The following is a 23,027-nucleotide window of genomic DNA, read 5'->3' as shown; positions in this document are numbered from 1 at the left end:
CAACAATAACCTACAGCACCAGCAACAATAACAATAACCTACAGCACCAGCAGCAGCAACAATAACCTGCAGCAGCAGCAGCAGCAGCAGCAGCAGCAACAGCAGCAGCAACAATAACAATAACCTACAGCACCAGCAGCAGCAACAATAACCTGCAGCAGCAGCAGCAACAATAACCTACAGCACCAGCAACAATAACAATAACCTACAGCACCAGCAGCAGCAACAATAACCTGCAGCAGCAGCAGCAGCAGCAGCAACAATAACAATAACCTACAGCACCAGCAGCAGCAACAATAACCTGCAGCAGCAGCAGCAACAATAACCTACAGCACCAGCAGCAGCAGCAGCAACAATAACCTACAGCACCAGCAGCAGCAGCAACAATAACCTACAGCACCAGCAGCAACAATAACCTACAGCAGCAGCAGCAGCAACAACAACAACAATAACCTACAGCACCAGTAGCAGCAGCAGCAACAATAACCTACAGCACCAGCAGCAGCAGCAACAATAACCTACAGCAGCACCAGCAGCAGCAACAATAACCTGTTGCAGCAGCGTAGCAGATCCATTCCGCCAAGACCAAATATCAACATTGTCACTCATTACCATGCCAAACACTCCGAAATGCAATCACAGAAAAACAATCGGCAGAAGTAATAAGCTAAATATAGGCAATAAACACGTGTCTTCAACGTCATCATCACTGAGTTTCTAACATTTTAGAGAAAGTTTGTAAGTTTGTAATAGCGCAATTAAAGCAGACTAGTTAAAGCTGACCAATGAGTGGATGAATTTATCTGTGTGGTGTGATTACATTTAAAGGGATAGTTTACCCAAAAATGAAAATTCTGTCATTAATTACTCGAAACCTGAGAGTTTTCTGTCCCCCCATTGACATCTGCGTAGCTACCACTTCAAGCCCCAGAAAGGTAGTAAGAAGATCACAAAAATAACTCCAGCGGTTTAATCTCAATTTTATGAAGTGACGTGTGTGCTTTGTTTGCGCAAATAAAAAAACATAGTTTACCACTTTATTAACTAAATATTTATCTCCAACGAGCGTTTACACAACGCCTGCTCTCACATCAGACTCGCGCGTCAACACAATATGCATACATTGTGATGTACTCGTGAACGAGTTGGAGATTAATATTATGTAAATAAAGTGGTAAATAATTGTATTTTATTTTTTGCAAAAAAAATTACGTTTAACCACAGGAATCACATGGATTACTTTAGAGGTGCTCTAAGTGAAGTTGGGTGACGTCACTTGTTGACATTCGAAGTATTGTCAAACAAAACGGAGGCTAGCTCGACCCTCCCTCCTCCTCATCCCGTCCCCTCCCCCTCCGTTCCGTGCTTCCTGAAACAATCACGAACGCGCATTTCTTAAATGTGTGTGTCGGCCATATAAAAATTCAAGAGAATATAATTATAATGTTAGTCATTGTCGTTGTCTAGGACATCTCTCCTCTAGCTAATTTTCCTCTTCATGCTTCTCTCTCCTCCACTCCCCAAACCCCCCTTAAAAATCCCAGAAGACGGTGAAGACGCACAAGTCTTTATGATATTCTGTTCCCTCGAAAGAGCTCAAGTTCCTTCTTCAGTGTAAGTCTAGTACACCTCTCCTCAATAACCGGCACAATTTGAGGTTGAGTTACGTGTCGAAGTTTCACACTTAACATGTTTGAAGCTCAATCAGTAGAGCATGCTGCTAGGTTCAAATCCCAGAGAATGCATAAAAGATAAGCAATAGAAATAATAGTGTTGCTGCCTAGAAACAAACGATTTGCAACACAAGCAAGGAATAAACTACTCATGGCCCTGATGTTGTTAACACCATATTCTGCCAGCTGAACTAGAAACACTGTTTCATTATAAAACAATAGTCATGAGAATGTAAACATTTCAGCTAAAAGTGAATCATGCAGAGAGTTGGTGACGTATTTTTTGGAAGTTTTACAGCAGGGACTATTATTAGAGTAACCGACAGGAGAGATTAACTCTCCTGGCCTAGATAACCAGCCAGCCAGATGCAGAAAACAGTTCTCGGATCAGTCAAGCAAACCTTATTTTTATCTATATTTCTATGAGAAATGTGTCAAAACTGGTCTCGGATCGGCATATAACAATTCTTGATTAATTGTCTGCCTTCATGAATAAGTACAATGTTTCATGTTTGGGCATGCCTTTCCAACAGAAACCTTTTCCAGGTAAAAGACTGTGCAGTGACATGGTTCACAGTTTTCCTAGACTGATTCCTAGAAATTGTCCCTATCAGGAGTCAACGTTCATTCGCACATATAAACACACATGCATCCATAAAGCACTCCCTCACACAGATGCATACACTGCAGGACAAGTGTATATCTAAACTTGATCTGCCCTAATGAACTCCAGCAAATGGACATTTGGAAAAAAGCCAACATTGTGTAAGGAATCACATGCTTCCATGCACTGCGTTCACCCCTCTGTTTCAGATTATAGGGAATGTTCGTACTTGAACAGGACTGGCATCAAAACTGTACATGTTGTGCAAACTGTACAGATAATGTTGTACTGCTGTCATTGTTGTCCTTAAATAAACTGGTTGATCTTTGATTAAACGTCACCTCCCACATTTAATAATCAGTTCTAAGAACAGGATCACCTCATAACAGCTCCATTACCGAAGAGACTGGCATGCAGGGAGTGGCCAGGCGGGACACGACAACACGCATGCAGTCTGGGTTCTGAAAGGTCAGAGGTCACTCAGGCCACATACACAATGAAGCTTCATTTTTTGCACTCTCTGCACTGTGTGTACATGGCCGACGAGTATGTGTATAAAGAGGATGGAGGGGGGTGAGAAAAAACGCAGGAAGAATTTTAGGGGCAAACTGGGTGAAGACAGTCTGAGGCCCAGTTCACAGCACAGTTGCAGCCACACCTGTTTGTCAATGGGGTTTAGCTGCGTACACCACCAAATCCCTCTTTCCAGTGAGTCTCTGTACCCAGAAGCAGAGAAAACCAGCACTTGGGAAATGGAAAAAGGTGGAACTCCACACCAGGAACCACAGATAAGATAAGACTCCTTTTCCAAGTAAACCTGTACACTTGCAGGCGTAAAGCTACAGAATAAATATCATGAGTGTGAGTGTGTGGGGTTTTTTCAAAGGAAAAAGTGTCTTTGCAATGACAATATTTTTCCATTATCTAGAATCTTATCCCATATTCCTGATGTGGACTTTGAGCTAAAGTAGGTAAAACACCTACTGGAAAAAGTAGGTACATTTGATAAAAGTCTGTTGTTGTGGAAGAATAATAATTTTTTTTTTTTTTATATATATATATATTCTGGAAAGTCCCTTTTTTACTTCTTAGTTAAACAAAAACTATTATTGCTTTAAATTGAACAATTATTCCAGTATTATAGCGGCTGAGTATAATTATTCATGGAATTTGCATTTATAATTAATGGATAGCACATTTAAGACTAAAAACATGAACACAGTTTGTGTTACAATTTGCATACTATATATACAAAATAAATGCAAGATTACAATTTGTACATTCCAAATAATAATTTATTGAAAATAAATTACCATTCAAACATTCAGACACACTAACTTATTAAATTATAAAATTATTGGAGTTCCCATATGCTGCACGTTTATATAATCTATTGTTGTTATAAATAAATAAATAAATAAATAAATAGTTTGGAGAATGAATGAATCAATGAATGGATGAATGAATAGGATTAATTATAGATTGGAGAATAAATAAATAAATTCAAGTTTTCATTCATGTAATATGCTAAAAATGGCCAGACGATGATTATCTTTTTTCCAGTCGATTTTCGTAAATACATTTTTGAATCAGCCTGTGATCGTATGGTTGCTCGGCATGACCGAAATTACGAAAATAATACAAGGTGTATTCAAAGTCTGAATCAAAATCTGCATAAATCACTTTGACTATGTGGGACCACTGATATGAATGTGCTCCTGTAATGTGTGACTTTCAGATTTAAACCCGTCTTAGAAAATGAATCACCAAAGCAGATGATTTACAGTCAGTCCTGGTCTGCACTAGAACAGAGTAGGAGCTGTTTCTGCTTGATGCTTGACACTAGGCTCTCTAAGTTCATTCATGACAGGATGTTCCTGAGGTGGGATTTATTCAAATGTATTTATCCAACAGGTGCTCAGATCGTCCCTACAGAGTCAATTATTCAGGCGCAGGACTGCAGCTTGAGCATGTGATTTGTGACTGTTAAACACACAGACGCTCTGGGCAGAGTGACACTGCACACATGGTGTTCATTGTGACTTTGATTTGCAATGTCACTGTGACCAGTACCATCTCTCTTGTGACACTGGCTTACTTTCCAATACAGGAAGCAGTGAATGTGTGTGTGTATGTGTGTCTATGGTTCCACATGTCCATCATAAGTTGAAAAGGGAAATCACACTCTCCTATAACAGTAGCATATTTCAAAGAAAGAGGATATTTCATCACCAGTTTGCAGTGGTTCTTCTGCAATTTCTGCAATTTAATTAAAGTAAGCATTTGTGCTTAAAGGCGCAGCGTGTGATTTCTACACCACTAGTGGCACCAAACGGAACTGTAAAAATAATCAGCCCATGCAAAACCTCTGCTACAATGCCTGTGTTGTAGGTGGTCGCCAGGACATATGGTACGGATAAACGGTTTAAAAATGTTATATGCCATTAATATACACTGCCCGGCAGTGATGTTATTATCAAGATGTGCATCAAGAGATCCAATCATTAAGCATTTCCCTATTTAAATCCAAACTGCGACTTGTTTTTTGGCCTGGCAGTATATGTAGTAGTTTAATTCTGTAACCCTGCTTGATTTAAAATCACAATTCATTGTTGGTTCAGTACATTTTCCGCCACATGATATGCAAATCTATTTAGCATATTCTTTATTTTGTAGTCTATTTGACTGTTTATTTTATTTTGCCATAAGTAATAACTATCTTATATAAATCCTAATCATAAAGAATCGCAATTATAAAACAAAACAATGGAAAACAAATTTAAATTTATGCAAATTAACAGTGATGTGATGCATCGATATGACAAAGGAAACAGATACGATTATTCAGTGGGATATTTCAGTATGACTACTTGCACTATCAGCACAGAGCAACATCGAATGATTTGATTACAGTCAGTGAGAACAGGGCTTTAGCAAACACTACTAACCCTTAGTTATTGCATTTGAGAGATCTTTCCCGTAAATTACATCAGCATGAATGTGATGAACAGATCAGCAAGCCCATCATGTGGCTATAAAGTTCAAACATCTGGAGAGAGACAGTATGCATGTCAGGTGCTTTGTTTTTCATGATCTCATTCTCATCTTGACTCAGCATCACATGGCAGCAGCTTCTGCCAGCTCCTCAGAACTCTGATGTCACACTGCCTTTGCTTTGTCTCAAGTGTCTTTGTGTTTAGTGCTGGAAAGCCCCTCCATTTGGGCTGATTTGTAATCTTTTCACAAAGAACTGCGCAACAAATGACCATAAATGGAAAACAAGTGTATGATAATGAAGTGTAATAGCAGCAGTCCAATGAAGTAGACAATGAAGTCACTTCAGGGGTCTACACACACATACACACCCTCACTCTTTGACTCAGTTGGCTCATGCCACCAACTTTTCCTGCGCTTAGATCAGCAACACAAAATGTAGTCTGACCTCATGGAGGAAAAAGAGGGAATTGACGCTCGTTCGCATACACACACACACACACTCAGGCCTCAGATCTCTGCTCCCTCTCTCTTTCCCGGAAGAGCAGGCTCTATGTTATTGGAAATGGAGAGAGCAAAGCAAAAGCAGGAAAGGGAGGGGGAAAAACAGATGAGGAGTTCCTTTTAAATCATGTGATTGGTGAGTCAGTGCATGAGCTCAGTGCAACACAAGATCCCCTGTGATTGGTGGACAGTGATGTGCTGATCCGATCTGCATATGGGAGGACAGGGATGGAGTGAGCCTATAGGAATTATAAATAACTGCATAAATGTACTGGAAAAAGTGCAAGAATTCTTAAGATTTTTATGCCATTTTATGGGAAAACTACATATTTTATAACAGCAAACATCTGCACAAATGTACAGGCTAAAATAATGGGCTATTGTGATATGAAAAAGAAAAGAAAAAAAAGGCATTTTGGGGAAAACATCTGAAGAAAGCATGAGTGGTGTTTATCGAAGAAAATTTTTCTGCCACAAGCATGGTGATTGTCGAGATATTGTAATATGGTTGCTAGAGGGTTCGAGGTGGTTCCTAAGGCATTGCTATAGGTGGCTGCTAGGTTGTGCATGACTGTTATTATTTTTAGTGTTTGTGAACAAAATGTAGTACTTTTTACCAAAAATTTGCCTGCTCACATGTTTTATTTTACATAAAATCCCTGAGCAAGCCAAATTTTATCAAACCAAATCGCTTCAGGAGCCTCATTTATAAAACGTGGATATGCACAGATTTGATCTTAGAGTGTGTGTACGCTAAAATCCATGACAACGTTCAGATTCAGAGTTCAGATTCAGGGTCTAAGCATTTTTCCTTGTGGCAGAGAGTCGGAGTAGGCTACTGCGGGTATTTGGAAATCTAAAGCATAGGACACACCCAAGCCGATGTCAAAGATCTAGCGGTGATGAAAGCTGACTGTGTTGTCGCCTCTCGGCGGCGGCGTCTCGGCCAAAAAGCTGTGCTTGAACGCACCAAAATCACTACAGGCGACTGTCAACAAGCATGTGCATTCTGTGCCTGCATGCAAGTAAATATCTGTCTATATCAGCAGGTATCAATAGTCTATTTTCGTCATTCAAAAGGGGAAACCGAAACTAGGACTGCAGACATACAAACCGTACAAAGCAGCACTTGCTTACCATTTTGAAAATCAATCACGCTGATCACTTTATTCATTCTCAGCTCATGTTATCATGAAAATATTTGTACATTCGAATGCTCAGGTAAGATGATATAAAATTTTAACAGCCGTCTGTGCACTGTGAACTGTCTTGACTTTTTTGCTAGTTTTTATCACTTTCACTTTTATTCTCGTGCATTGACTGATTCACTAAGCTGAACAGCCAATCAGAGTTCTCTCTCTCACCGATGGCCCGACGCCAATTTAACATGTTGAATTTGCATGTTGAACATGTTGAACAATTCAACATGTTGATTTGGCCCCAAAAAAACCCGGCAGCATCCGACTAGAGTCAATTGTGTGGAACACACCAAAAAAACTAAGCCGACTGAAGCTCAAAAATGGCCCGACGTTGTCCGGCGGCCGACCGAACCCATTTGCTTCAAAAGTTTCAGAATATGTATTCCTACCACCACAACACAATTATTTTGCACAAAATCACGTACAAGGGATTTTGGGACAAAAAAAGGGTACAGTTTATGCTAACAGCTGTAGCTATTCCTCAACAGTTACAATAAGCTGTTTTTCTCTGACCAGTTTGAAAATGTCATTGCTGCAAGCTTGGCAACTTGTCATTACCAAAAGGAAAAAAAGGTGAAATTTGTGGGTTTTAAATACCTAAAGAGTAGGAGAACACATTCTTTGAAAAATGTGTACTTAAAAATGCTAATAGTTGCACAATTTCCCATATGCATGTTTGTGATGTTGTTTATGATTTTTTTTGAGATTGGAATTTGATTCCCAGTTTCTTCTTGACATCAATGCTGGGCTCTGTGCACATCATGTTCAATGCAATGTTTACACAACAGACCCTCGGCATGTTACCTCTTCAATAGACGTCACAAATCAAACACAAACAAGGCCTGCGCAAGCACTGTACTGTGGAAGAAGAGTTGAAAACAAAGGTGGTACAGCACCATCATTAATATTCCATCTCACTTACACAATGATAGTGAGGTCACCGTATAACAGCTCTCTGAAGTGCTGTGTCAGAGGCACAGCCTGGATGATATTTCATCTGTGTACGAGTACACCAACTCTTCTTCAAAATAAACAATAGGGATTCAGCTGGACGCACGTGGCAAACCCTTAGTTTGTGAAGTGCCAGCCAAAGGAAATACTAAAAAGGGTTTGGCACTTTTATTTGAAGGTGTGATGGAGGCCTCACATGCACGTAAGAGTGTATAAGACATTGCAGTCATTGGAAATTAAGTCAGCATGGTGATGGGAACTGAAGGTCAGACTTGAAGGGACATCTATGTCCTGAAACAGATGCATGATTTGATGAAATAAAACAGATTCCATTCCCATTTTCAGTAAATAAGCACTCTGTCTTTCTCTGGACTTATAGAGTCAAATAAGGACATTACTGCCACATCAAAGCTGACCAAGAAATGAAAGGATATATTTCTGCCTGAAATCAAACTGTGTTGTGCAGCAAGGCTCCTGTGGAGATTATTAGTAACTGGAAGCAGTGTTCAGGAGATTTACATTTCTAGCTAGCTAAAAAGGGTGGGTCGAGCCAGGACACACACATTCAGGTGGACAGGGCCACTACATAAACTCTCAGGGCAAACTAGGCTACAGTTAAAAGAATCAGTTGAGTACTGGCTCAAAGGTCAGTACCCAAAGTGTTAGCAAAGGGGCTGAAATAAAATACACTTCTGACTTACACTCAATCCTCTGGAGCTGTTTTTTTTGGGTCACACTATGACTAAGGTCATAAATAGGTGCTGTGGATGATACATCAGACGTTCAAATCCAGGGCTGAAGAGCAGGAATCTGGTTTAGGTGACAGTGAAGCTGGTCCAAAGGAAGCTGTCAAATAAGAGCAGTAGGTTACTCATTCAGGATGGGTTTATCACATAAAGACTTTCAAGATCCTCAGAAGCTCGCAGTTCACTAACCATTGTTCCCTTTGCCATTAGCCTAATTTATATAAGGATTTGAAAAATTAAGGGAGTTGGTGCACACAAATGTGTTTGTCAGCAGGGGGATGTTAACTGCCCAATATCTCAACTCCCTGCTGAGTTAACAGCCCCACAGGCTCTTCACAGCCTCTGGGAACAATGAATAATTTGTTTTTTTCTTGTTGACTCTAGGGCAGGCTCTCATGGTCTTAGCAGTAAGCTCCAGGTGGAGGTTTAGCAGAGAATACACATCCCAATAAATGTGCTCTGGTCCAAGGTTTTTGATGCCTCATCATCATCATTTACTTTTCCTCAGCCAACGCCATGCCACATTTTGCAAAATCTACAGGAAGTGTTTGTGAGAAATGTCCGAGTTCATTTCAATGACAAGATTTTAGAAACAAGTTAATAGATGTGACACAGTCTACTGCGGGAGTAGCCAACCCTGCTCCTGGAGGGCTACTGTACCATCCTGCAGAGCTTAGCTGCTACCCTAATTAAACACACCTAATCAAGCTGTTCAGAATTACTTGAAAATTACAGGCAGGCTTGGAACTGAAATCTGCAGAAAGGTAGCCCTCCAGGAGCAGGTTTGACTACCCCTGGTTTATTGTTATTGAGGTGTTTGTAATTTGCATGGGCTCAACTAAGGTCCAAAAGGTAGTGAACAGATCATATCGAAGCACAGTCCTATCAGGCCTGTGCTTGTTTCCCTACAGCGCTCTCACAGCTTGAGTCATGTGACCTCTTGTATAATTTCAGCTCTCACGGTCTTCACACTCAGAGTGGCTGACAGCAGCCTCATGCACCAACAGACCCAGGAAAGACCCTAAAAAAAACCCTGAGCGTTTATATTTGCGTTTGGCTCAGGACTTAAGTTTTAATGCATTGTTCTCCCACAGACTACAGCAGATGTTTTTGCTTCTGCAGTATTTTCTGAGGGGCACAAAGTGGGTGAGGAGTGGGAGCGTGAGATTTCCCACCACCTGCAAATGCAACATAGCCTTACTCAAAACAGGAAACACAGATGAAAGAGAGTGATTCCGAAAAAAGAAGCTTGGACAGCACCGACCTTAAACCAGAAATAAGTATTTTCGGTAACACTTTATTTTACAGTGTCCTTATTACATATGTTACATGTACTTACCATAGCAATAACAATAAATTATGCATAATTACATGTTACTAACCCTCAACCAAATCCTAATCCTACCCTAACCCTAAAGTAAGTACATGTAGTTAATTAATATTACTCAGTACTTAAATATATAATTACACTGTAACACAGACACCTTAAAATAAAGTGTAACCGTATTTTCATCTCTTTAGGCTATTTTGGACTGAGCGCAGAGCTTTGATTCCTCAAAGGGAAACTTTCTCAAAGAAGTGAACTTGCTGTTGATATTAAAAGAGCAATAATGTGTCTATGCTTTTTCTCTGTTGATAGGGTAAGATACTTACCTCGAACCACATATCTTAGGGGCTGTTTACACAACACCGTTTTCAACTAAAAACTAAAAACTTTTTTAATGTGTTTTGGCCGTTCGTTTACACGTCAATGGCGTTTTTGGTGGCTGAAAACGCTAACTTTTCAAAACGGGTTTCAAATTGCACGTGTTTGTAAACGGTCTCCATGTAAACAACAACGTGTTGCGTGTTCAGCCTATAGTGTTTCATCGCCATCTAATGGCCTGGCAGCACAATACAGAGTTTTTTGACGTTTTCGCTGATCCGTGTGAATAGGGATCGTTTTGTCTGCAGTTTACACTACACAATTTTCAACTAAAAACGTAAAACTTTTTATGCATTTTGGCCATTAGTTTACACGACAACGGCGTTTTTGGTGCCTGAAAACGCAAACTTCTGAAAACGGGTTTCAAAGTGCAAGTTTTTGAAAACGGTCTCCATGTAAACAACAAACACGAATCTCTGAAGACAATGACATCATGCCCATGCGTATTACGTGTTCAGTCTATAGTGTTTCATCGCCATCTAATGGCCTGGCAGCAGAATACAGAGTTTTTTGACGTTTTCGCTGATCCGTGTGAATAGGGATCGTTTTTTCTACTGTTTACACGACACAATTTTCAACTAAAAACGTATGCGTTTTGGCCATTAGTTTACATGACAACGGCGTTTTTGGTGCCTGAAAACGCAAACTTCTGAAAACGGGTTTCAAAGTGCAAGTTTTTGAAAACGGTCTCTATGTAAACAACAAACACGAATCTCTGAAGACAATGACATCATGCACATGCGTATTACGTGTTCAGTCTATAGTGTTTCATCACCATCTAATGGCCTGGCAGCAGAATACAGATTTTTTTGACGTCTCACTGATCCGTGTGAATGGAGATCGTTTTGACAATGGTGTCATCTGTACGTGGAAAACTCAAAGGAAAAACGTCTCCGTTTTAAGCATATCGTTGTCGTGTAAACGTACCCTTAGACGACGTGTTGAAATAAGCAAGTTTGAAACATCTTTCATGAATAAACCTAAGGCTCAAAAATCTTTATACATAGTTTTTCTTGCTACAAAGATCGCTATTACTATTTGAACAAGCCTCTATGCCTAACTAATCAACTTCTTTGTTTATGCTTCGGACACGAGGTTGTCGAGGAAAGATGTATTTTTATTTTTGTAAGGTGTAGTCATTTAACGTTGTTCTGCAAAATTTCAATAGGAATTTGTGCAACCAGGCATTTTGATTGAGGGTGAAAACATTTTCCACACAGAATTCACATTGGGTTTAAGATGGTCACATAATTTGACCAACAAAAAGCAGTTTGGTTTGAAAATGTCCTTTGTCTTAGCAGTGCTTTGTGCATTGTTGATGACAATAGACAGTGGAACTTTTTTGCCTGCACAACTCTGCACGTGTAACCACACCTTCATCACCTACCCAACTATAAAAAACCCAGAGACTTGACATTGAAGGAGGGAGCCATATTAAGGGATCATAGTATCTTAGAGACTTGAGGGGCTCTTTTGACTTAGATCAGTAGCTTGACAACCACAACACCCTAGCATTGTGGTTGCAACTTTTGCACTTGTAAGCACCACTCACATTTTCCATAAACAACATTCCATAAAAGACAACATTTACAGAAACTCTCCACCTGAATTGTACATTGTGGCATTGTGTGATGGGAAGAGATCCAAATGCCAAGCATATCTGAGCATTAATATCCATTAAAACTAACGGCAATAGTATTGTTTAAAGTAAGGTCACAGAACAGGCCTGCTCAGTGCATTTTCGTCTGTTACAAAAGGAATGAGATTCATTCTTTTTCTCTCTCTCACACACACGTACACATCCCCAGCTCCTCACTGTAAGACTGGTGCTCAGGAACCAGAACCAGTTCCTCCGGGACTGCAGCAGGAGAAACGAGTCAAGCAGGCCTGGCAGAGAAAGAAACAGCTCAGGTTGATGAAGAACTCTTGCCTGCAGGCAGAAACTACTCGTCCCCGCCTATAAAGAGAATGCTGGGATTCAGGGAAAGATTTGTTCCCAATGGAGAGGGAAAAAAACATACTGTGTGAAAATGTACTTCCACAAAAGTGTGAGAACAGAGGCTAGAAGAACATGCTGGTACATGCAATTCCCAGCAGGATTTTAAATGGACAGAGATATCATGTGTTATGCTGCATTCACCAATTATGTGGATGAAGCAAATAGGTAAAACATAGTTCAGGATATAAAGGTGTTGCTGTAAATATGACTTTACATTGTAGTAAAATTTTAAGAAATGAATTTGTAAATATATTAGCCATTATTATAGTATGTGAGATGCATCAGTGCATTTTTTTTTTTTTTGCACTACTAAGACAACAAAATTTCCCTGTGTGCACTTTTGAACTCCAAAAGATTCTCTATGCAAATTCCAATCCCACATTTTAATGCAAATACTTATCTTTAGGAATGAACTTAGGTGACTTCTTGAGGAAGAAAATTTCCCTTGAGCAGCGAATTTGCATATGCGCTTCACGTGCAGAACTGTGGACCAAGACGCCCAAACACTCTCTCCTTTGAAAAATTCTCTGGAAAGGAAACCAAATAGGTTCAGTGATAGTGTTTTAAGTTAAATCACATTATGACTGATCTAGGCAAATCTTTGCAAAGCATCAAAACAGACCTCAGTTCTGGTGCATGAGGACATCTAATCCTTTAAGGCTCATGCAGACATATACCATATACAGCAGTTATCTGAGCTGCACTCTGGGAACACATTGAGTCTGTAACATTGCAAAGTGTTGACCCGGCCATGTGCCCAAGGTTCCTGGCAGACTCCAGATTCTCAGCACAGGTGGAATGGAAAGAGGTGAGAGGCAGCAAATATATATATATCACAGTGTTTTAACCTCCATATGAAAAACCTTACAGATCTTCATAGAAGAGCATTTTACTATTTGCACCAATAATTTGATTAATATTTTCTCCGAGTCATGATCGATATGCCGGCTTTTATGATGTTGTACGCATGGGATCAGTCTCTCTTGTTTTGATTTTCATGAGGGCATGGATGATATAACGTGAGCTGTTGGGTAATCACTGGGTGCACTTTGAAAGGTCAGTAAATGGGGTAAAAGATGACACTTGAACTGTTAGACTGCTTGACCATGTGTGCACTGCAGCACCAGGGCAGGGTAACACAGTAACTTGCCACTATAGAGGTCAATGCACTGTTGATGCGAGTTACATTTAAGGGCACGATCCATGCACGCTCTTTTCTACGTCTCTGAGGTTGCAGGCTGCAACTTAAGTCAGAGGTAAATACAGAGTTAACACAGACCAAAACAGCCTCATTCAACATTAATACCTCTTCCTCATGTATCTCATTTTCATATTTGTCCAGGCAATCCCTTGTATCTCATTTGAATAAGAAAGCAAACATTAGCTGTGCAAATAAGCTGTCTGAAATTGGAGTGTTTGTGCATGTGTGTTTGCATGCATGTGGGTTTGTAAAGGTGTCTCATACTGGAACCGCGAGAGCCATAGGCCCACTCAGTAAGTGGGCGATGCGGATGGGCAGTGTAGGTGAGGAGGGTTTACAAGCAGGTTACACGCAAAAAAGAAAGAAATGGAGCTCTATGACGTGGGAGTCCAGAATCCCTCTGCACAGTCACAACCATACATTTACATTTGTGGTTTTCTAAAATAACTTTCTCCCCATGGAGAAAGCGGCTGGTGGAAAACACCAGAGACAGAATACAGAAACCAAATTATCAACAAATTTCTATTACATTAATAACTGAAAATACTCAACACGCAAATCTCTAATCAATGCATTGAATTTTCATTCCTAAGCATTCAATGCATTTTTAGACCACTAGGTACTTTTTATTATTAATTTCTCACAACTAATGACTCGGTCACACTTTACATGAGGTGTCTTTAACTACTATGTACTTACATCAATAAAATAAGTACAGTGTAATTATTGTGTTCATGTTGTATCGCAAAATACTTGTGGTGGATACGAGTAAGGTTAGTGACTGTCAGAACAGAAGAGTGCAGAAAAGGTGATAGAGTTTATTACAGTACTGGAACAGATGCAAACAGGTGAGCAACTGGAGAGAAGACAGTTGACGTGATATATGACAGTTCTTATCTGTTGCAGGCAGAGGTTGCACAGGTATCGACAAGTATTCATGAATGACCGATGAGACCAGATAATTGTGGTGCGGAAGGTGACTGCTTATGAAGGGTGAGATGAGAGGTGCTGATGAGGTTAATCACAGACAGGTGTGGTGATTTAGAAGTGAGTGCAGGTGATAACCAAGGAGGATTGTGGGAGATGTAGTGTGCAGAAGTGATAGACTGGTGACTGAGGATATGACAGCGACGGGTTCGGTGGTATAGGGAAGGGTTAACAGTGTAATTACAGCTGTAATGCATGCAGGTTTTTACATGCAAGTACAATGTAAAAACAAGTATGTAAGCAATAAGTGCATTGTATCAAATTATTTGTTTAAATGTTAGTGCATAAAAGACACCTAATATAAAGTGGGACCAATTACTATGCAACTCTGAAATCTAAATATTATTTTACAATATTAATAAAATCTATAAATATAAATATAATTTATGAAGTAAATATTTGCTCTTAGATTATGTCATAGTTCAATTGATAATTATTTTCAACGCTTAAAAATATTCTAGATACACAAATGTAACTGGAGGGAACAATTAAACCTATGGCGGACTATTACAACTGAAAAAAGATCAAGATTGTGTATTAGTCTAATTGTTACATTTTATATAATTCCATAAATTCTACATCGTCAGATCGATGCATGCATCAATGCATTTTAACACTAATTTATTTAATTTGCATTACTCAGAGAATAAATTTCCCATTTGCAACAAGATTCTCTATTTTTATGCAAATACCAAAACCAGTCCTTTGGGATGAACTTTAATGACTTCTGAAAACTTCCCCTTCATACCACTGCAGTGTATTATTCAATATGCACAATTTGTTTTGTTTTGTTTTGTTTTGCAGCAGATAAAAGTTCAATGTCTGTATTCTTATAACAATAGCTCTTTTCAAACTGTCAAGTAATATGCAGGAGCAGAATGGCCTGAAAGAACAAGCAGTTGCTTGTAAAGGCAGTACCATAAGAGGACAGCCAAACTCTCAGAGAACAAAAACAGTGCGGATATGGGGCGGGGGTGAGAAAGAAGGAGCTGCATAATTTCAGCAGTGACGCAACATTAGCTACTCTCAACAGTGACCATATTAGGGCATGGGCGGGGTTTCAGCGGAAACCAGGAAGTAGGGGGTCCTCTAGTGGAAATACCACATGACTTCCAGTACAATCTCGCAATATCTCTCTCTTCCACTCCCCCCTCCCTTCTGCTGTTTTTCTCTCTACAACAAAATGCACTCTTTACTGTTTCATTAGGGCACTTATTGATCAGTTCAAATGTGAAGCAAGCAAGAGTAACATGAGGTCCGCTTCCAATCTCTATGCTAATAAATGCTGTAATCCGATTACTGGCATTTACAGCAAAAACATTGTGCAAGCAAGTGCAATCACATGCAGGTTCATAATACACTTTCTGGTAAATGAGACTGGTGCAATAAAAAAAATAAAAAAAAATAAAAAAAATAAGCTGTTTCTGAGTTTAAACTGTAAAGTTGTTCATATTTTTGTAAACAGGTCTGTTTATTTAACAGCATCAAGGAAGGGTCAACCGCAGTTTGCCAAGTTCACTAGATAGGTATTGTGGTAATATATGTGAAATTTTGTCTTTAAAAAGTTGTATGCAGTCAGTCATCAAATACACCACACTAAAAGTAGAGGAATCACTTTGAAATTGTGATTTAGTGCCAGATTGAGGTACTGAGGAATAGCTTGCAACACAATATAGGCTACAATACATTTACATTACAATATTTAAAGCGAGTTGCACTTTTTGAATACAAACATATATTCATAATAACATTTAAATTCAGATATCTGACACAAAATTAAACACACACCATTAAACACAATTTGGATAAACTGAGCTGTTTACTACACTTTTGAGAATTTAGGCTCAAAAAATACTCTACACGTAAGCTTATAACTTCTGTGCGCTAGCTCAATTTCATTTAATTTTATTATGAAATTATTTTTACTGTTTAATTATGAAATGATTTAAACCCTTGGAACCTCAGTAAAATATATGCTGTGCAACAGTAAAATCTTACTGATAAATCCGTTTCTATACCGTGAATAATTTCCCCTTTTTTCCTGTATACCTTATTTTCCAGCAGCTGTAAAAAATAATAATATTGGCGATGCCAGATTGTGAATTAATACCTCTTTTGATCTAATCGTTGAAAGGGGTTTGCAGAAAGGTCTGAAATTGTTAGCAATTCTGACACTTCAGTCACACACTGGGTGCAGTTTGGGAATAGACTACAGACAGTTTATCATATATCAAAAAATATTAGTGAAATTTTTTGAAGGGGGTCTGTTCCTCAATATGACAGGTTTGAAATGCCTCTGTTAGAACACAATTTAATGTGCACATGTAGACTTTATACTTTTGGTGTTGTAGCCTTGTAGTGTTGTATTTTGAAGCTAATCTTGCTGCGCAAGTCAGCATGTTTAAATCAAGCTACACAAATGTAGTTTTAATGGCACATACACATGACCATCATCATGACTGACTGATAGCATCACTCTTAAGTGATGTCAAGTGTCTTCACCATATGTCAGGTTGGCTACATATGATCTCACGACTCACGAGAACAGCACAGCCGTCAACATAAAGAGACACATCAGCTCTTAAACCACATCTACCCCCGCACCCACAACAGAGACATACACAATAACACAAACCTCTGGAATCACTCCGTTTGCCTCAAACAAATACCAAGCCAGAGGTCAGAAATGGCGCGACAGGGCGGGAATCACCCACTCCCAGCGTCATGGCAACCGCACGAGAACGTTCCGCTACAGAGCGCGCTTCACAACTTGCTTTTTCGCGGTCTCAGTTTCCCGCCCCCTCACGAGGCAATCCCCCTCAGAAATGATCACACGTCACTGTCACAGCTACGCCCACACTTCAACGCAGCGAGATTCTCCACTACAGTGGGCTGAACCGTGAACTTGACACTATAGACACACTGCTCAGCTGCGTCCGATTCACAGGACCCATGCGCAATATTCTTTGTTCCCTAGTAGCTATATCTATAGAAATGATCTTCGTTCATTTGAAACAGCCGGCGACGTCATCAAGCACAGAAGAAATTGCACAAATATGATATAATAGGCTGGGTCTGGGATATCTGGCTACTTTTGGTATTTAGGCTATAGGCTACATTTAGGATCAGTTGAAGTGTGTTTAAAACTATGCAAACACACAGAATTAGCCTACATTACACTCTAAAAACTGCTGGGTTGTGTTAACCCAATTTTGGGTCAAATATGGTCTCACCCAACGTTGGGTTAAAAAAATGCAATTTAAAAATTGACAAATTGCATTTTGGACAAAATCAAAAATGGACAAAAATGCAATTTAAAAATGGACAAATTGCATTGGTTACATTAAAACTGTAAACCAACGGCTGGGTTTGTCCATTTTTAAATTAAATTTTTAACCCAACGTTGGGTGAGACCATATTTGACCCAAAATTGGGTTAACACAACCCAGCAGTTTTTAGAGTGTAGAAAATACTTGTCAGAAGGGTGAACTGCAACAATTGCTAAAGTAGCCTAGTATTGTAAGTCTTTAAACCAGTTTTTATTCCATATAAAAGTGAGAATTTAACCTAAATCTGTTATCACAGGTCAGTCATTAACATACTGGTTGCGTCTCAATCAGCTCCGTAGTTCAGTAGGCCTAGTCAGGGCACTGATCAGGGAGTCGGCCATTTTAAGGGCTGTTTCAATCGCAATAATACCAGTGCACTGGAACATTCGCTCCCTAAAACGTCCTACAATGCACTGTGAAAACCAGGGTGCATTGATGCGCACTATTAGGCTTGTTTGAGATGAGCAGAACCGATCACCGGTGATCAATGCGAGATGCATGCATACATTTGAAATGTGTCCGAATGCGGTCCGCCTTGCTCTGCAGTTATTCGCGGAATTATCAACTTTACGTGGGTTGTGCCTCGGCACGGCACAGCACGGATGCATCCAATGTTTTGAGGAGAATTTGCGGCTGTCAGTCACCGCGCCGGTTCAGGATCACAGATTCTACTTTTTGGAAGTATGACCAACATAAGAATTTTCACTGGAAAATGTAATCTGAACAAGTAAGTAACATCCACTTTTGTTCTGACCAACTAAGGGAAAAAAGCATTGCAGAAAATCGCGCTGATTAAATCTAACGATTGCTAGTTATCATATCATTATTATACTTTGTTCTCAAATTGTTAATGTTAACAACATCAGCATTGACCACATTTAATGCCTTTCCGATATGTATCCTTGTTTTCGCATGGGCCCTTGCAGTCTCTTTTTTTCTGTAGCCACTCCGAAGTCTTTTGCATTTTACAACGGGTGTTGAACCTTTCTGGACCCGCCATCAAATTGATAAGTTTAATTATATCAAGTGCTGTGAGAAAAGGCTATACATCTCCACCTCCAACATCCTCACGCAATATAGCCTACTAGCCGAGACTCCTTCTTCATGTGTACAGATGTGACGTAATGACGCAGACATGCTTGAAAATCCACCTGTACCACTGGAATTAAAACATTATTACAAGTTTACCGTTTTGAACCGAGCTAAGGCAAGCAGATAGTTTTGAACACTGGCTGCATGTACTTGCTCAAAAATGTATTTTGGATAATTTTTAACCCAAAAAAGTTACGGAATGCAGCTTTAATTATATTTCAGGATAAATATACATCTTTAGACAGGCAGCTAATCTACAACAATCTAGCTAACATTTATAATTTATTTACAGCTGAAATGTTGCACATATATTTAAGCAAAGTATTTATCATAATGTACTTTAAATAACATAAAAAAAAATTGTGTCAGAAAGATATCAGTTCTGCTGTTGTCCATAAATACCAGTAATGATGTTGTACAATAAAGACGTTGTCATGTCGCTGGAAATAGTCATCAGTGTCCCAATGTGTAGTGAGCAAGAGTCCTTACTGTCCCAGTGCCCAAATTCATGTACACGATAAAGGCTACTGATTCACGATCTAAGAAGATATGGGAGACCCACACACTGATTAAAGCTCATTTACTACCAATGTGGCAAATCAAAGGAGTTAGAATTGGTGGGCTGAGACCCATATGCCAATGAAAACCTAAACGTCCCAGTCATTACAGAGCTCACTGGTGTAATTTGCATAACTGTTAGTAGTATGACTTTGTGAGTTAACACTGCAATTAGTCAGGCACCAGGGTTCTGTGCTACCTAGCCTACATTTACACCCTGAGATTTAAATAGCATTTATATGTCGGCCTACAGCATATCAACAATTTGTCTTTAAGGTCCTGCATGTAAACTCTGGACATTATCGCTTTAAATGAAGCCCATTGTTCTCTAAAGCAGCTCTTTATAACACCCTCAGGGTAGCGAAAGGTGGGGGAGTGGGAGGGGGTGTCATACTCCCTCCACCTCTCCATCTTAAAGCCTGACACACGCTCATGGGACCTGCACTGATGAGGTCAGCAGGCTAGCTCTGATGTCATCACTGCATGTGTGATTGAGTTTGAGTGTTGTTTTATTGTTGGCCTGTGGTGTATGACTCACATCTGTGAGACCACTTGCACTCCCAACAACAAACGTGAATGCAAGTCATTAACATAAGAATATTGATGGTTCAAAATGAGAAATTTTAAAGAGTTAACAATATATATACAAAGTAGGATGAGACTCACTTTATCCATCAGCAGCTGATTGGATCCAGAGAAGTTGGTGTTATATACTATGTTGTTAAATGAAAGGGGCTTAAAAAGAAGGGATTGGTGAAATTTGTTAATAAATAAATAAATAAATAAATAAATAAGTAAATAAGTAAGTTATTACATTATATTGAAAGATTATGATTTTTTATTTTATTTAAAAAGTAAGTTGGGTGAATTTTAATTTCATGTTGTTTAATTAAATTAGTGCGTAGCTTTCCTGTAGCTCAGTGTTAAGAGCATTGCGTTAACAATGCAAGGTTGTGGGTTCGATCCCAGGGGTTTGCACATGCCTAAATGTATAGGATAATGCAATGTAAGTCGCTTTGGATAAAAGCGTCTGCCAAATGCATAAATGTAAATTATTCATGTCTGTTTTTCAAAGTACATAAATATGGCTCTCCGAATCACATCATAACCATATGGCACACTGAAAAAAATTTGGAGTAGGATTTATTGAAAAAAGCTAGGCAACTTTTTCCACTCAGAAAATGCTAGTAAATTTACAAAGATTTGCCAAGTAAAAACCTAAACATATTTATCAGTAGCTTTAATTAGAAATCTTTAAGTTATATGTACTTGGAATATGGAATTAAGTAAACTTTACTTAACCTAGTTAAGTGAAAGTAACAAAGGAAATAAGTCATTTTAACTTGGCTAGTAAAAGGTTGATTATTATCGATTTAGTTGAAATTTCCTTTGCATTACAATTCTCTCAACAAATATTATTGAATTATACCAGTCATTTATAGTATGTGTTTTACTTAGATTATCTAAGTAATTTATACTATATCATGTCAGATGTTAAGCATTATGTGAATGCAAAGACCTCAATACTTGGTAGACAATACACAATGACAGTAACATTTGATGGATCGTTTTTGTGTTTGAATGTGTCATTTTGAGCAGAAAATTTACTCGAAATGTCACAAAATGGCAAGTTACTAATCCTGACAACAAAAGCAATGATAAAACAGTGTAAATACAGCTGGAAACCAGTGAAAAATGAACCTCATTAATTATTCAAGGCCCAGTGCATGATGGGAACCCCAGTATCAGAAAAGTTGAGTCATTTTTACTTAATTTTATTGAGTTGATATTTACGCTTTCATTTCTACTCGCTTGAATTAAGTACTGATATGGAATTTACTTAGTTTTTTTAATTCTTGCCTGAACTAACTTTTTCATGTAAATGACATTGTTTTTTTTTCAGTAGTATTTACTTCACCAAAAAATCATTTTTTACAGTGCAGGAAACACATAATGTTAACTTTCTGTCACGATATAAAAACTGAAGAACCCGATCCCTTAAAATGTATCAGTGAAGAGAGCTACTAGCGCACAGGAAGCCATTTCAGCCTCATTATGACATAAATATGCAAATGAAAGTCAAATTGAAATGATCCCTCAGATGAATAGCTCTGCAAATTACAAACATGGGGAAAATAAGTGCACATTAAAATAAACATTATTAATTCCTACAGTGAATGTCGGTCTGAACTACTCTTATTCATCATCAGCTGCATCATCAGACGTCACTGAGGGGGAAGAAAAGTTTGCAGTTAAAAGTCCAGTTAGCAATAATATAACCTTGAATCATCACTGATACTGTTCTACTGAGTGCACCTGCTGTGATAAACTGAGTTTACTGATATTGCTGTTACAGAATTCTGAATGATATCTTCCTATCCAATAAATTGCTCTGAAGGAAACAGCCTGGTAGATCTTAAAAAAAATAAAAAAACATATTTAAGTCCTGTAACCTGAACTGTGTCTTGGAGGGAAAAAGAGTAAAATAGAGGGAAACAGATGGACAGAAGGAGGGGTGCACTCACTCGATTAGCCTTAAACCATTCTGAGTTGGCAGGTGGTGGGAAAGAGTGGGGGAAAATAACAATGAGAAAGAAAGTGAAAATTACCAGTTTGCCTGCAAGGCAAACCAAGAGATTATCTGTCAGAGTAAATGTTGAAATTGAACTGCAACCCTTTGACTGCACATAGCAACCGGAGATAAAACACTGTACACTTAAAAGTGCTGCAAACATGCCAAACTGTCAAGAGTTTCGATACACAGCTGTAGATATGGGCCACTGGGTCAGTGGGTTTGTACTGTGTGAACAGGTGCCTGTTGTGAACTTCCAATGATGATGACTTTGAAGTATTGACCCTGAAGTCATTCCTGAACTGTGGAATGAAGCAACATCCTATAAGATGAGCCGAAACGAGAGGTGTCAATCTCCGGCACCTATGCATCTGCATCCGCTTTTCTTTATGAATGTTTTAATATAAATGACTTGTCTTTATGCTTTGAATATGCAGCACAGGTAAAATACAAGTGCAGATCAGTAAAGTTGAATCTTCCCCCCTGAGTGGAAGTTCCCTTTACAAATCTAATGACTAATGTTTAGACTTCAAATAAGAGTCTTCTGAGATAAAGAAAAGCCCCTGAGCACAGCACAGATTGGACATCTTTCTGTCATCAGGTTTTTTGATGTGTAAGACTGAAAATTCAATGACCCTGAATTCAGCGATACATTCAGATTTACTCTTGATATGAGCGGTTTCAAATGACCGGGGCCCCCAAGTTTCCTGTAATAACGAAAATGTCATCTCTGATGTTAAGCCAGTGAATGTCAGGGAAAAACAAGGTGCTTAACCAAACATAACTTCTGTAGTATAGGGACTACAGATTAAGCAAAACGAAAGCAATTCAACATGATTCAAATATTTTAAAGCAATTTATGAGTTGAATATGACCTATCTTCTTTCAACAGTAACTGTGGCATGCTGTCAGT

At 38.9% G+C, this 23,027-nt stretch overlaps 1 long non-coding RNA gene across 1 annotated transcript; it reads right to left on the bottom strand.

Moving 5' to 3' along the window:
- Positions 1-476: 476 nt before the first annotated feature.
- LOC309488453 lies at positions 477-17,424 on the bottom strand. Its single transcript, XR_014202128.1, has 4 exons — positions 17,199-17,424; positions 12,175-12,902; positions 8,627-8,771; positions 477-8,216 (listed from the first exon to the last, which is right to left on the bottom strand). It is a non-coding gene; the product is annotated as an uncharacterized lncRNA (long non-coding RNA).
- Positions 17,425-23,027: the final 5,603 nt, after the last annotated feature.

The sequence above is a fragment of the Leuciscus leuciscus genome (assembly GCF_965113295.1).
Source record: "Leuciscus leuciscus genome assembly, chromosome: 23".
Classification (NCBI taxonomy): domain Eukaryota; kingdom Metazoa; phylum Chordata; class Actinopteri; order Cypriniformes; family Leuciscidae; genus Leuciscus; species Leuciscus leuciscus.
Note: the sequence above shows the minus strand (reverse complement) of the source record. Positions and strands in the feature narration are given on the sequence as shown.